Genomic DNA, 16,836 nt, shown 5'->3' with positions numbered 1-16,836 from the left:
TCAATGCCTTTTACAGAGGATGGCAGAGAAGACTCTGTAGGTCACCGTATTGGGAATATTTATCTGTGAGGCAGACATGAGGCTTTAAAAAAATAACATGTGTTGTTTTTTCTTGGTTATCAAAGTAAATCACATTCAACACAGAAATGCTGAAAAATAGAAAAGCTTGAAAAGGGGGGAAAAATCATTCTTAATCCAATCATTCAAAGGTAACCTCTCTAACGTGTTAACATAGTTTACAGCCTCTTCCACAATCGGCATCACACGTATACTCAGGCTGCTGCCTGCTTTCCCACTTAATATATTGTGCATGCGAGATGTTTCGTTGCTTCTCTTTTGTGATTATAAATACTGTTTCAGTAAATCTCCTCGTTTGTAATTTTTTTTTCCTCATGTGTAATTTTTACTCTGATTATTTCCATAAGGTAGTTTCCTGGAAGTGGGATTTCTAGATCAGAGGATGTGAATAGCACGGCATTTAAACAAAAATTATCTGGGTTAATTTGAAAACATACCGCTGTGTTTACTGGTTGTGTATGGTTGTTTCTGGGCAAGGGGAAAACACCTGCCACTAGCTTTTCTCATTCCAAGGCTTTTTTTGATGTTGTTCTGGTGGTGGGTTTGATGCTTCCTCGAGAGAGCAGATGATTGAGGGATGGGACCCACGCTATCCAGCTGTCTTTTGTCTCTTCAGATCTTCTCTTCTCCATCCTGTTTTGTGCCCTGCATGGCTGATCTTCACGAACTACATCAGTGGGTCCCCTTGCTCTGTGCATTCCGGTTGGGTCCAACTAGTAAGGATTGGGGGGTTGGAGGAACAAAGAAGCTGGACCTGATCCCTGAGGAATTGCTGTGGGTTGGCTGCATCCTGTTTTTTTTTTCTTTTTTCCTATCTGCACTTTAAAAAATTGTTGTAAAATACACATAACATAGCATTTACCAATCTAACCATTCTTAGGTGTACAATTCAGTGGTGTTAAGTGCAGCCGTCACTACTAATCCATTTCAAGAATTGTTTCATCATCCCAAACAGAAATTCCATACCCATTTAACAACTATTACTCCTTCCCCTTAGCTCTTTGAAACCTCTATTCTACTTTCTGTGTCCATGAATTTGCCTATTCTAGGAACCTCGTATAGGGGGAAATCATACAATATTTGTCCTTTTGTGTGTGGCTTGTGTCACTTAGCAAAATGTGTTCAACCATGATCCACGTTGTAGCTGTGTCAGAATTTTATTTTATTTTTTGAAGGCTGAACAGTATTTCACAGCACACCATATTTTGTTTATCCATTCTTCTGTTGATGGACATTTGGATTGTTTCCACTTTTTGGCTATTGTAAATAACGCTGCTATGAACAATGACATACAATGGCTGCATCCTTTTACAGGAACACAAATTCTGTTTGGTGGTCCTCTCCATATGGCTACCGTCTGTTTGAATAACCACGGACTCTCCTTGGCTTTTTAGGCCTAGAGTGGTAGTGATCCCTATGTTGCTAGTCTCAGGGTGCTATACCATCCCTTGTGGATTTCCCTACACTCTACCCATGCCTTTGTAATTCTCCTCTTTGTTGAACTTTCTTCAAATTACCCAGTTTGAGTGTGCCATCTATTCCCTGCCAGGATTCTGACTTGCACTGAACTGTACTGAACTGTCCCCTCTACAGATCTGAAACAACAGAGTACCTCTCAGAGAGTACCGGGGCATATGGCTGATGCATCCCACCGATAAATACTGACAAACATCTGGAAATGTAAAATAATACGCATGCCCAGGCCCCACTCTACTTCAATTGATTCAAAATATTCACCTAGAAATCTTCATCTTAAAAAAGTTTCCCCATGACTCTAATGCTGTTGGTCCAAGTCGAGCATGAACCCCTGACACTGGGTTCTTGTTTATAGCTCTGAACCAAGATGTAGTTCTAGATCTGCTTTAAGAATAGTTGAGGGAGGGATCCCTGGGTGGCGCAGCAGTTTGGCGCTTGCCTTTGGCCCAGGGCGCGATCCTGGAGACCCGGGATCGAATCCCACGTCGGGCTCCCGGTGCATGGAGCCTGCTTGTGTCTCTGCCTCTCTCTCTCTCTCTCTCTCTCTCTCTCTCTGTGACTATCATAAATAAAAAAAAAAATAGTTGAGGGATGCCTGGGTGGCTCAGCAGTTGAGTATCTCTCTTTGGTTCAGGGCATGATCCTGGAGTACCAGGATAGAGTCCCACATCGGGCTCCCTACATGGAGCCTGCTTCTCCCTCTGCCTGTGTCTCTGCCTCTCTCTCTGTGTCTCTCATGAATAAACAAATAAAATCTTAAAAAAAAAGAAGAAGAAGAATTTAGTTGAACATTTTTTGGGGTGTCTGGCTGGCTCAGAGTGGAGTGCATGATGTTTGATCTTTGGGTTGTGAGTTTGAGCCCCACATTGGGCATAGATATTACTTAAAATAAATAAATAGATAAGCAGAGGCATTACCTATTAACACAAAAAAGAAAAACAACAACAAAAAAAGAATTTAGGTCAACATTTTTGAATTAAAATAGCCAAAATATATTGAAATGAAGGTATCTAAAAAGTAATCACATTTTATTCACTAAGTTAACTTTGTTTCCTATTGGGTGACCTTCCAAATGATCAAGTTTAGGAAGGAAGAACAGAGAATGATGTTCACCTCAGAGATTGTCTTCTAAACTGCCACCATCTTGTCCATCTTCCTCCATTGTGCACTAATTTTTTATGTTCAAGATTCTGTAGTAGTAGCAAAAGGCTAACACTGAGAAGCTACTAGCGTGCTACCTTCATATTTCTAAAGCTTACTTAATTACCAGTACTTTTTGTAGTCTATTTTCTGAGGTATACATTTCCTTAAGTGTAATACCAAAACCTACAGTAGACGGGCTATGATTGCATTACCAGTCCCTCTTGGCAGACAATGGCTCCAAAGATTGGTACCCAGAGAGACGTAGGGAGCTGAAAGGCAAGAAAACAGTCTTTATCTTCCTCAATATTTTGCCAAAGACAACTATGAATTTGGAGTATTCAGTAAGTTACTATATCCTTTGCTTATTACTTTATTTTTATTCTCAATCCTATGGGGTAGTAGTTTTAGGCAATTCATTAAGCTTCCCTAATCTTCCATGTCTTCATCTGAAAAAAAGAGAAAGAAAATATTTTTGCTATACTTTAAAAAAAATTTTTTTTTTAAGATTTATTTATTCATGAGAGACAGAGAGGCAGACACATAGGCAGAGGGAGAAGCAGGCTCCATGCAGGGAACCCGATGTGGGACTTGATCCCGGACCCCGGGATCACAGCCTGAGCCCAAGGCAAACGCTTAACCACTGAGCCACCCAGGTGTCCCTATTTCTGCTATATTAAAAGGCATCTAAGATCTCATCAAATTCAAGATTGGTTCATCAATTCTACATTACAAATGAGGAAGTGAGGTACAGAGGACATTAAAGGATGGGCCTAAATCCAGCAGACTACATAAGAGGGGGATTAAGTTTCACCCCAGGCCTCCTGGGTCTTAGCTTGGTAGATTAGCCAAAACACAGCCAGTCCGAACATTAGGAGGAATTTCGTTAGCAATAAAATAAACAAAAACCAAAAAGAGAGAGAAAGCACACAAATAAGAGCTGCTGCTACAAGCACCAGACTTTCCCCACCACTGGGGAGACTGAGCAGGAGTGTGTTCACTGGGGCACCTGGGAGGCTCAGTGGTTGAGAGTCTGCCTTCAGGTCAGGTCGTGATCCCAGGGTCCTGTGATCGAGTCCCACATTGGGATCCCCGCAGGGAGCCTGCTTCTCCTTCTGCCTCTCTCTGTGTATCTCTCATGAACAAATAAATAAAATCTTTAAAACAAAACAAAACAAGGAGTGTGGTCACCACAGTTAATGCAACCAGTCAGCCCTGATGTTAAAAAAGAGAAAAAATTTTGCAAAAAAAAAAAAGTGAAATATCCCAACCTTCAGTGAGCTGGCCAGGAGCTAAGCACAAGGGAGGTGTTAAAAATGACGACAAGGCCCTTGTCTGGTTCATGGTGGCTTTCAGCTCAGGTCAGCCACTAGAAATACCCCGCAGCTCTGTGCACAGCACAGGCCACTCAGATGCCAGATGTGAGCCCTTCACCAGGCTAAAAAGCCTCCCTTCTGGGGCTGATAAATTCGTTCAAACTTAGTTACAAACGTCCTTTCCCCTCTCATCTTTAAGATAAGAAGCTAAATCACTGGTTTCTTCCTGCTGCTTAACTAAAGAAAAAAAATCAATAATCTTTATTTTCTAAGCATCTTTCTAGATTCTGCTGGAAGCTACTCTATGGTTGACTCAAGTGCTTTCATAATAGCCCAGACTATGAACTGTTGGTAAGTTGAGCTTTGAATGTTTAATATTTCGACGTAATTACATTTGAGATGATCTTATTTATCTTTTGAAGAACTTGACCCTAAACCGCTGTCATAATCACTATAGTAAGTTGCTGTTTTGAATCAGAAATGTTTTCTTTTTTGCATAGATGACTTCATTGTCAGCACATAATGTACAACTTGTGTTTACTTCAAAATCAGAAATGGGGTTCTCCTGGGGGTGGGGTGGGGGGTCCGTCTCCTTCTCATCAGGCAGCGGTTTAAGAAAGCCTGCTGCAGATTGTCCCAAAAGCAAAAACCATCCTTCTGCTTCCACGCTGTATGCAGCCTTTGCTCAGGCCTGAAATGTCCATAAATTTGAGCCGGTTTTCTAACTCACCACGCCCTAGCTTTGAGCTAACTGTTGGAGCCTCTGTAGGGACAGAATCAGAAGTCAGTGCCTGCAAAGCCCTAATGTTTGGGGCAGCGGGGAGCAGATAAAACAAAGCTTGTAGGCTCAGGACAGCTTCCTGGAAGCCAGGTGCGAACTTCTACTGCTGTGTCATTGTCACATTTGTCTTCTACGTGTTGCGGGCTAATTGATTAACACTGTGAGTCAGCTGTGGTCACATCGCCTTCACATTGCAATGACTGTGTGAAAGAAAAGAAACAAATGTTTCTTACACTCACTAAATTCAGTTCCTTTTTTCTTATTCACTTCTTTAATGGAATGTCTTTTTGATTAGAGCAGTGAGGAAATGGCTAAGAGAGCTAAGAATGAGTCTGTCGACAAGTTATAGGGGGGATGGGATGACTATTCTGACCAGAGACTGTCCTCTCCAGCGCAGAGGATATAATGGATGTTCCCTCCCCTTGCTCCTGGAACTGCAGGCCTCAGGGTGTGATCCCAGATTTATTGTGTTGTATTAGGATGTAGAAGTCCTGTTGAGATGAGGGGAGAGGACCACAACCACTCGGATAAAGGGGGGGATTTTCCCAGTAGGATATGTGTGTGGTCATTCCCAGGGAAGGGGCTGGACCTTAGCAGAGAGCCAGGAGCAGGAGGCCGGAAGAGCAACCCCTTCTCCTGACAGCCTCTCCCTGCCTTTGGGCCTGAATGTAGACATAATTTTCCAACCTCACCTCTGGGGAAGAGAATAAGAGGGCCTCCATGGTAGAGCAAGCCTGGGAGCAAGGTGGCAAGGCGCATCCTGAGGGCCAGGAGCTGGGGCATGCTGCCCTCTGTGTTACGGTCGAGGCTTGCTTTGACCATTTCAGCTCAGTGGTGGGGATGCTGAGGAATTACAGGTGGAGCTGTGAGTCTTTGCCTGGATCGGTGTGTTCTCTGGGGGAGCTTCAGTCACAAGTGGGTTAGTCCCAAACGGAAGGCGAACGCTGGGAAGCAGAAGATGGCATGCGGCTGCCAGCCCCAGTAGGGCCTTTTTGTCTGTGGCTAACCTTGGAAGCAGTTTGCACTGCAGTTACATGTTAGGGCTCTTGAGCCAGACTTTGTGGGTTCCTGTCTCAGTCCTGTTACTTAGTGGTTGTTGACTTTGGGCAAGTTCGCCTCTCTGGGCCTCAATTTTATTGTCTGTAAAAGAAGGATAGTAGCAAGCTGGTTGTGAGAATTAAATAAGTTCCTAAATGCGTAAATGCTACCTAAGTGTCCCCTTTCATTTTTAGGTTAAAGATACAGTTGGAGGGACCCCTGGGTGGTGCAGTGGTCAAGGGTCTGCCTTCAGCCCAGGGCGCGATCCTGGAGTCCCGGGATCGAGTCCCACGTCGGGCTCCCTGCATGGAGCCTGCTTCTCCCCCTGCCTGTGTCTCTGCCTCTCTCTCTCTCTCTGTGTCTCATGAATAAATAAATGAAATCTAAAAAAAAAAAAAGGATACTGTTGGATTTCCTTCCATCAGAATTCTTAGGATCATACCCACAAAATGGGTATGCAGCTGCATGAGGCAAGGCCAAGGAAGGATGGGAAGAAGATCAGAGAGAAGGATGACGTGGCTACCACATGGAGATGACTGTGAAATAGTTACAAAGGACACCCTGAACTGTCACCTCCAGGGGAAGCTGTCACAGTGTCCTTGTTTCCGCCCCGTGGGGAAAGGACAGAGGTGAGCTTTCAGCTTGGACTCAGGACTCCTTTGATGGTAACAACAAGAGTGGATTCAACTCCCCCCGCCCCATGAAATAAAAACTTTCTGTATTTCACAATACAGCGACCTCAAGCACCAACTCTAAGGATATTTGGTGTCAAAACTTCACAAAGGAGCTAATGAGCTCTTAGTCCTAAGGGGACTGTTTGGCCTTCACCTGGTGTCTTCTCAGCCGCCTGGGGTGCACTGGTACCCCACTGAATTCGTTGCCTAGAGCTGCCCTAACACATCACCACATGGAGTGGCATGAAAGAAAAACGCATCTCCTCACAGGAGGCCTGACGTCCCAAATTGAGGGGTGGTCAGGATTGATTCCATGTGAAGGCAGCAGTCAAGGTTCAAGATGAGCTCGATGACCCCCGCAGAGTGTCCAGCTGCGAATGGGGACCTGCAGAGCCGCCCTCACCCCACCCCTGCACCCTGACGCAGGGTGCTAAGTCTATGGCAGGATTAGGCTTTGCATGGACTAGCCCTGGGGCAACCGCTGGAGGGAGGGGGCTGCAGAAGACCCATATCCGCGGGGCGCTGGTGGCTTGTGGTTGAGCGTCTGCCTTTGGCCCAGGTTGTGATCCCAGGTCCCGGGATGGAGTCCCGCCTCGGGCTCCCTGCGTGGAGCCTGCTTCTCCCTCTGCCTGTGTATCTGCTTCTCTCTCTCTGTGTCTCTCGTGAATAAATAGATAAAATCTTAAGAAAAAGAAAAAACCCAACCAACCATATCCGCCTGTTTGCGCTGCCCTCCCCGCGGTGGGCGGTCGGGGGTGGCCATCCCCGGCCTGCGGGGCGCGTGGTGCTCGCGGGGACTGTCCTCGAGCGCGGCCCGCGCGGCTGCAGCCTGGGGCCTCGGAGGTGCTGCGGCCGCCAGGTAGCGATGCTGGGCCACAGCCCGGGGGCACCGGGGCTGTTCCGCAGGGTCACAGCCCACAGCCGGGCCCGGCACGACAACCCCCAGAAGCAAAGGACAGAAAGCCTCAGGCGACCCAGCGGAGCGCCAGCGGGCCGAGCAGCAGGTGCTCGTGGAGCAGCAGGTGCCGTCGGTCCCGGGGCTGCACCGTCAGCACAGGCTGGGGGGGGGGGGGGTGCCCAAAGGTCACCGGACCCACCGGGCCTCAGGGGGAAGGACCGGCATCCCACGTGCAAGTGTGTCCGTGGGGAGAAAGGGAAGCCGTCTGCAATCGCTCGTGGAGACAGCAAAAAGCCCAACATCTTGGCATTTGGGATTTTCAGGGAAAGAGATGCTAAGGCGGAGAAAAATAAAGGCAGTTTCTAGAATTTGTGCAAATGACTTCACAGAGGGGGGATCCCTGGGTGGTTCAGTGCTGCCTTTGGCCCAGGGCCTGACCCTGGAGACCCGGGATTGAGTCCGACGTCCCGCTCCCTGCGTGGAGCCTGCTTCTCCCTCTGCCTGTGTCTCTTCCTCTCTCTCTCTCTCTCTCTCTCTTTCTCTCTGTATGTGTCTCCCATGAATAAATAAATAAAATCTTCAAAAAAAAAATGACTTCACGAAGCCGGTGGAGTGGAGCAGTTCCCCCCCCACACACACACACCTGAAAATCTGGTTCTGTAGGGCTCCGAGACTGTGCTAAGCAGAGCTGAATTTATTTTACCAATTTTCAAGCTTACATGATAAAAAAAAAAAATAGTGCCGGGCAAGGCCCATCCTCATCACGGCATAGTGAAGTGCTCATTTCACAATTGGTTGTTTAAAGTTAATAGTAGATCAACTGAGCAACCACTAAAAAGATGATGCATTGGCTTCATTCCGCGCCGTTCCAGAGCCCAGCAGCCGAGCGAATATATATATGGAGATGTTGGCAGACGGCTCCTTTTGGTAATAATATTCATTTTTATGAATGGCTCATTTATTTTTTATATGTTCCTCTTTAGCCCTGCCCTCATTTCTCCCCTCCTACTGAACCTGGCTCCCAGGACTCTGAAGGTAGAGGACGAAGGATAGCTCTGCATTTTAATGGAGACAATGAACAGGCTGCTGCCTAGGACGGCCCCCAAGCAGTGAATAATGAAGAGAAAAAAAAAAAAATTAGGAAAACGAATCCGTGGCAGCAATGGGTTTCAGAAGTGCCAGTCGGCTGGTTATTTACTGAGTCTACACCCTGCGTCTCTTGGTAGGTGTGTTTGTTTCAAATCCAGGTGGTGACTCATCATTACAGTGAATCTCTCCCATCCGCTCACTTCCTGCAGGAGGAAGCTGTATATGTGCAAGGCATTTTATCTTTCTATCTAATCACCTGAAGACTAAGAGGAGCATGCTTACTCGGGCATAAAGAAAAAAAAGGACAACCCTCAAAGGAAGATGCACTGGACCTTTGCCTTGAAAGTTATTGGAGCGCGTGGAGAGGGGCTTACAGCTGCTCCAGCTTCTCACTTGCATTTGCAGGTCTGTTTGTAGCAGGGTCCCAAAGGGTCTGATCATCGCTGCTGAGCAGTTCCAGTATGTTCTCTGCTTACCAAAGCTATCAGCTTTTCCCAGATTTCTGGGTGTTTACTGTGAAGGAAGGCATCGAGGCTGCCTTCCGTTATCCCAAGAGCATTATCCCTCTCTGCCCGGCCCCCTCTCCACACAGCCCGCCTGCACACCGATGATGTAAACGGAAAAAATAGGAAAGGAATGGGTAGGGAGCTCTTTGTGGTCGCAGGCCACAGCTGAGGGAGAGCTGAGACTCCCCAGAACATAAGGGAGGCAGTTGAGCTGCGGAGTCAGGCTGCCCTGCCCGGAATCCTGGGTCTCCTGCTTCCTAGATGGTGGCCCTCAGCAAGTTATCCAACCTCTTCACGCCTCGGTTTCTGGAAACTGAATACATTCACGACACCCCTCTCGCAGGTTTGTGGAGGGGTTTAACTGAGTTAGTACAGGTGCTTACTTAGGATGTTGCCTAGCACAGAGTAAATTTTAGCCACTGTCGTCAGTGTTTCAACTTCCTGTACTAAGCAGTCCCTAATCTAAATGCCAAAAAGTGGGGCACCTGGGTGGCTCAGTAGTTGAGTGTCTGCCTTTGGCTCAAGGAATGATCCCGGGGTCCTGGGATCGAGTCCCACATCGGGCTCCCCCAAAGGGAGCCTGCTTCTCCCTCTGCCTGTGTCTCTGCCTCTCTCTGTGTGTCTCTCATGAATAAATAAATAAAATCTTTAAAAAAATAAAAATAAATGTCAAAAAGTGCCCAGTTGTGCCCATCACCCTACACTAGCAATAGGAAGACCTCGTCAGGGAAAATGAAGCCCCTCCTCCCCTCCCTCTCAGAGCCATATGTCAGGCAGCTGGTCTTTGAAAGTACTGCACCTGGGTGCTGAGAGGGCCGTGCTCGAACTTCCCCACGGGTTGAAAACCGCGACAGACCTGCTCTTACAGAGCTCAAAGCTAGGTAGGCCTCCCTTGTGTTGCTATCTCATTGAGTCTTGGGGGGCTCTCACTTGACACTGAGGAGGGGCTGCTAAAAATGCCCAGTAAGTCAAAGCAGACCCCGCTGCCAGAGGTCTTGAACTTGGAAACAGATGAGACATTCATTCCCAGGGAGCAGTAAGCTAGTGGGAAAGGCAGCCCTGCTGGACCTTCCCGTGCACGGGGAGCTGCAAGGGCTCAGGAGCTCAGGGCAGAGAGGGGCCAGGGCCAGCAGCTCGGCCCTGAGGACCACGGGGCTTGGCCTTCAAACCTCTGCCCCCAGGGATAATAATAGGGTTCTTGATTATTCTTTTTCTTCCTCCTTCTCCATCTTCTACTTCTTTGAGAATTCTTTTTAAGATTTTAGTTATTTATTCACAAAAGACACAGAAAGAGAGGCAGAGACACAGGCAGAGGGAGAAGCAGGCCCCATGCAGGCAGCCCGGCATGGGACTTGATCCCGCGACCCCAGGATCATGACCTGAGCCAAAGGCAGATGCTCAACCGCTGAGCCACCCAGGTGCCCCTTCTTCTTTGAGAATTTACTTGCAATATATTTCAGAGGAAGATACAGCATACGGGGGCTGAATAAGGGCTTGTGGCAGATTTCTGTGAGGTCCACAGGTTCCCTGCTTCTGAATGATCTGACATGCTCTTTAAAACTGCTGGTTCATGGGCCAAACCCCCTTTGGCCTGGTGACCCAGGACTTCAATTTTTTAAGAAGCTGCTCAGAGAGATGCTTTTTGTGCACACTTTGGTGTGAGAACTGTTGACTTGAAATGATTTAATCTAGCTGCTTTGTTTTGCAGATGGGGAAACTGAGTCCCAGGGAAGCGAAGCAGCTTTCCCAAATCACCCAGCTAGTTCATGGTAGGAGAGGAAATTCAGGAGTGTTCTGACTGCAGAGAGGGATTCAGGCTCTCTGGATGTGAAGCCCTCCCAGACAGGCAAATTCTGAACTGTTTCCTCTCCAGCTGGCATCTCGTCCTGGCCACAGCAATATGGGACTTATTGCCATATTTTACAACAGACATAAATTCTGCATTTCCAAATCAAACTAGAACCCGGTATCTGCCCAAAGAGAATAAATTAATTTTAACGAGAATCTCACATAGTGTTTACAGATTTCACATATTTCATTTGGTAACTTAATGCTATTTTACCTTGAGCGTTGATACTGAATTGATGAAGTATTTTTTTTTTAAGATAGGAAAGAAGAGATCATAAATATAACTATTTCCCAGCCCTTAAAATTCCACACGAATTAATAACCCAAAACTATGTAAAGTATCAAAGAGTCGATAATGACAGCGTTGGGGAAATGTCAGCAATAAAGGGGGAAGGTGGGGAAAACACGGCTCCGGCACAGCTGTCTGCATCATACCTCAAAGTAATGATGCCTTAGAAAATGTCATTATGGCTCACGCATTTGTCATCATACTGAAAACAATTCAAGGCCAGAGTCTACGACTATTGTCTTCTTTTTACTGTCCTGAAGCACTAAGCTCAGTCTTGTGTCAACACTCAAAATGTGCTGCCTGTTGGATGGGAGGGGAGTTGGGGGGCAGGTGAAATCGTGAGAGGGGATATGTGAAGGTGGGAGAAGGAAACTGAAATCAAGGAGTGGAGGAAGTCTGTGTCTAGCTCATCTTCCATGGAGTCAGTGTGTTTAGAAGTGGCACTGGTGTCACGGGGTGGGGGGGGGAATGGCATGGGCTGGCAGGCAGGCCTGCGTGAGTCCAAGGAAGCACAGATGCCAGTAGGGCACACGCAGAAAGCCAGAGCAATAGAATAACATACAAGGGCATAGAAGACACGAGCTATCCAGCTCTAAAGCTCTCAGCCAACAAACAACGAAAGTGGCGACGACGGATAGCTGTCTGTTGTCACGTTTGGTTTGTTCACTGATTCACTGAGTTATTCTAAAGACATTTCTTTTTAATAACAACGATAATAATGACTACCAGTGATAAAGTGCCTATCCCGTGCCATCGCCCCATTACATGGAAGAGGAGCTGAGGCTCCGAGAAGCTGGGTAACTTGCCCAGGCTCACACAGCTGGGATTTAAACCCAAGACTGTTCCATGCCCGCCCCTCCTTCGAGTCGCTCCAATGCTCCATGAAGGGAGCCCTTACTCGCACATGAGCTGGGGCTGCTACAAACTCTCCGCACAGTCTTAGATGTGGGGAACCTGGTTCTGGCCCCAATGTGCTGTGACATTGGCCAAAGCTCTCTGTCTCTATGGGTCAGGTCTTCGTCCGCAAAATGCAGGGATTGCATTAAGTGATTACGGAAATTCCTTGCTCCTCTAAAATCCCACGGACCTGTCACGGGACACTCATTCCGCTCAGCTGGATGAACATTTATGAAACTGCACACTTCTCGCATGACCTCCAACATCTCATCTAGGCTGTGGCTTCCTGTGGGAAGCCATTGCCCATCGAATATACATTATTCCTAGTAGAACCCCTGAGTTTCTTCAAGATAGCACCCACCTAAAGGGGTACATTCTCAGCTTTACTTAAAGCTAGATGCCCTGCTTTTCTAGGGGTTTGGCCCAATGAGATGTAAGTGCATCAGCCTTTTAGGGGAGCACGTGTCACCTCGCTCTTTTTCCCTCCTGCCAGCGAGACAGGCTGGATGACCAGAGCTCCAGCAGCTATCTGGGGCCAAAGGCAGCTTTGAGATAGCATCCACGTACCACGAACAGTGGCATAGAAAGCTAGAGCGTGGTCTCAGACCACCACAGACCTACCATACCAGTCCTGGGCTTCCTACCTCCAAGCTTCTTTTCGGTGAGGCAACAATAAATCCTTACAAATTTAACGCCTCTTTTCTTTCGGATTTTCTGCTACATGTAGGCAACTAATTCTCACTAATATACCCCCAAACTTGTCCCTCTTTCTTTCTCTAGCTGTGATATTTCCCTTAAATTGTACTGTTAAATTTGCTGTGGCCTACCAGACAAATTGACGACCTGATGGCACCTCCAAATCAATTTGTTCGATGCTGGGTTCATAATCTGGAAAACATAACCTGTAAAATGGTTCCTCGTGTGTTCCCTGTTGCAGCAAATGGCAATACCACGTTTCTTGCCACTGGTGTTCAAAGCCTGGTGTTAGTTTGTATTCCTCTGAATAGTCAGTTACCAAATCCTGTAGATTCTCCATTCATTGATCTAACATTTCGAGTGTATATTAGCTCAAGAGATGATTGGTGCTGGGGGTATGAGAATAAGTCAATAGATATTTATTGCTTCTCATGATGCTTGCAGTCAAGGGCAGGGATTTATCTGTTCTCACAAAGCTTATGACCAAGACAGCCATTAGTTGACTAATAATGCAAACAAATGTAAAATTGCAACGGTGGCACATGTGCCACAAAGGAAAGGTACTGAGAACACACAGTGGGGGCCAGGGAAGGCTTTGACTAAGCTAAAATCTGAAGGTTGGATGGAGCTACTGTGGCAAAGGATGGGGCGGGGTACGAGGTGGTGGGGTGCATTTCAGGCAGAGGAAAGAGCACGTGAGAAAGTCCCAGGAAGGAAGGGGCAGGGTATAGTCCATGAGTTAAGAGAAGGCTGTTGGCTAAAGCACTAGGAGACATGAGGTATGCAAGAGGCAAAGGTGGTGTTCAGGCCGTATTAAGGACTTTGAGCCCATTTGAACATCAGTGGGAAGCCACCTCAAGGTTTTTAAGCAGCTAACGGAGTGGGGGCCGTGACCTGATCATATTTGCTGCGTCCTTCCTCTTTCTTTTCTCCTCCTTTCCGAATTCCCTCCGCTGCTGCACCCATTTCCTGTTACTCGCATCTCTCCCTGAAACTCACCCTCCACCTGTGAGGATCACTCTTCCAAACCCCAGTGCCGAGCATTTGTGCTCCTTCCCAAAGGTCTTCAAGAGCTCCTTATTCCTGCTAAGCGACATGCAACCTCCAAGCCAGAGGTCAAGGCCCTGGCTTCCCTCCCTCCTCACCTGCCACTCTCTCTCACATGCCTGGCGTGCTCTAGCCAAACCATGCTGTACGGCGCTCCCGGTTCCGTGCCTTTCCTCATACTCTCCCCTAGCAACCAGAGTGCCATTCTCTTAAACGACCATTTGTCACAACCCTCTGTCCCTCAAGACCTTGTTCCAATTCAGTTTTCTCCGTCAGGTCCTGCCTGCTGTCCCCAGCCCATCACCCTTCCTCCTCTGTGTCTCTGAGCCCTACATCGACTCCTCCCCGTGAACTTGTCACTCTGCATTGGGGCAGAGGCCTTATCTCTTGCAACAGCTTGATGGGAGGATCCTGGCTTCTTTTCTGCACCCACTGTGCTCTACTTAGAGCAAGGGGCTCAGAAGATGTTAACTGAAGGAACAAATGAATGAAACTCAAATAAGGGGACAGAATGCCATCCAGGGTCACCCTTCACACAAGTCCTTCCCGGTCGATGAACGTGGTATACCTGCACGGAGAGCCTGGTAACAAGCAGACCACTTTTGGAAACAGACTAGTTGGGTTCAGACCCCAGCTCTACCACACGCTACCTGTGGGCCATAAGCCAGCAGCCTCGTCTCCCTATTAATGGGTGTCATGGGGGCACCTGGATGGCTCAGCTGGTTAAGCGTCCAACTCTTGGTTCTGGCTCATGTTACGATCTCAGGGTCATGAGGTGCCCCACATCTGGCTCCATACTCAGTACAGAGTCTATTTGAAATTCTCTCTCCCTTTCCCTCTGCCCTTCCCCCAGCCCTCTCAATAAATAAATAAATAAATAAATAAATAAATAAATAAATAAATTGAGGGTAATTATGATATACTTACCTGGGGACTAAGAATCCAGAAGGAAGAATGGGGAGAAAGGTGGTGCTAACACTTCTGGAACTGGCCACAGAAAAAGGCAGTGAAGCCACAGAGCTGGGCCCAGATCCATGGGACCCTACTCCTGGCCTCACCCGGGTCCAAAGCCTCCATGTGTCCAACTGTGAAAGAGAGCTGAGGATCCTGGCTGCTTCCCCCCTCCCTTCTATGAGGAAGGGGATGGAAGGGATATTGGAGATGAAGACCTTTTATGTCAGCTGGGGAACAGACGTCTATTGCTCCCAGGTGGGCTTAGAGCTGGGACATCTTCAGTGGCTCCTTCCCCTCTGTGGAAGACAGGGGAGGACTAGGTAGACAATTTGAGGAGTTGGGGGAAGAGAGTATTGGAGAGAGTGGATGAGCCCCTCCCCCTCTATCCCATGCCTGCCCAACTGAGACAAAACAAAAAACACAACGGCGCTCCCTTCCCTCCACACTTCCTAAGGGAGAGAGCCTCCCTTCCCCCCAGCCAACACAGCTGCTCTAGTGGAGGACTTGTAAAGAATATACACACCATGGGGGAGGGGGTTAGGGGTGGAATAGAGGGAGTCACAAGCACTAGGATGGCAGGCCAGAGTCCTTAGCGACTTAGTTCACATGAACACACAGAAGAGTGTCTGTCACAGAGTGTGTGCTCCAGAAAAGTCTTCATCATCATACTGTCATTCCCAGTTGGAATGGCGCTCACTGGGTGACAGTGCCTTCTGTGACCCAATTACCTACAAAATGGTGCCTGGGGACAGAGTCCTGGGCAGCGTGATTTCCTACAAGCCGTTCAACCAGGGAGCCTCCCAGCAACTCTGCATCTTACCAAAGGAGTCTGGTAGGTCTTTCATCTTGTTCCATAGACTTCCAGTTTGTGTCATGGCAGCCTCTGGACTGTGATCTCCTTAAGGGCAGAGATGACAACAGCAACAGCCAGCACTATACAATCCTTTCCACACACTCCCTGTTCACAGCGCTCGCATGGATTGACTCATGTGGTTTTTTCCAAAAGTCATATGAGGCAAGTAGGGCACAGAGGGGTTGGGTAACCTGGCCAGAAGCATGGGGCCAGCATTTAACCCCAGCCAGTCAGGCTCCAGAGCCTACGGCCTTTCCCACACCATCCCACCTCCCCTCTGTACCCTTTGGCCCAGCACAGAGTAGGCTTGTAATAAATGTTTGCAAAATGAATGGATCCCAGTGACATCTTCAGGGAAGCCTTCTAGTATTTTCTCTCTTTGGGGTTTCTGACTGGCTCCCTTTTCCTATGGACCCCTTGAAACCCAGAACAGCAGCTGGGAAGTGCTCCCACTCTTCTCAGGAAAGCGTGCTCCCTCCAGGCTGCTTGAGGAAGTGACCCCATGTCACCCTCATCACGGTTCACTCCCAGCCTTCTTCTCACATTCCCTTTCTTAGAAACAGTTGGTGGAGACTCCATATCACTCCTAAGAATACAGATTGCCTTGCTAGGCTGGTGGAATTAAGAATGATTTTGGGGGGGCGGGGGCGGTTAATTGGACTTTATTTTTGATATTTTTTTTTTACTCTATGAAAAGTGTATATATTAATTGTAGAAACTGTGGCAACTGTAGAAATATACAAGGGAGAAAATTTTAAATGGAGGATTTTTTGTTCTTTATTCAAAATATTCTTTAATATTTAATGATCCTTATAGTAAAAAAAAATATGAAAAGAGCCCAAGTGATTAGACATTATGCGTTATGGGGAAAGAAAATCTTTCTAATGCTGGCTTGTTCTCATTCATCTTCTTAGGATCTTGACAACTGCTTTAATACCTTCTGCTCCTGTCCTAAATAGTGACATGATCCACAAGATAAATGCAGAGTCTCACAAACTGCCCTGATTCTCCCATAGGCCCTGAAGAGAAATGCACAAAGTGTGTCCACTTTCAGCCTGGGATACAGGAATGCATGTAGAAAAAACCCAATACATTCCACACTCCAGAGCAAGGCTTTCAGGGCTTCTTATTTTTTTTTTAATTTTTTTCAATTTATTTATTTATGATAGTCACAGAGAGAGAGAGAGAGAGAGGCAGAGACACAGGCAGAGGGAGAAGCAGGCTCCATGCACCGGGAGCCCGATGTGGGATTCGAT

General features: G+C 47.4%; 1 long non-coding RNA gene across 1 annotated transcript; it reads right to left on the bottom strand.

The window, feature by feature from the left end:
* Positions 1-2,447: 2,447 nt before the first annotated feature.
* LOC121481304 lies at positions 2,448-15,750 on the bottom strand. The gene is made up of 3 exons (XR_005985254.1): positions 15,548-15,750; positions 14,701-15,023; positions 2,448-3,143 (listed from the first exon to the last, which is right to left on the bottom strand). It is a non-coding gene; the product is annotated as an uncharacterized LOC121481304 (long non-coding RNA).
* Between the last annotated feature and the right edge of the window lie 1,086 nt (positions 15,751-16,836).

The sequence above is a fragment of the Vulpes lagopus genome, chromosome 23, assembly GCF_018345385.1.
Source record: "Vulpes lagopus strain Blue_001 chromosome 23, ASM1834538v1, whole genome shotgun sequence".
Lineage (NCBI taxonomy): Eukaryota > Metazoa > Chordata > Mammalia > Carnivora > Canidae > Vulpes > Vulpes lagopus.
This window is presented reverse-complemented; position numbering and strand designations above follow the sequence as displayed.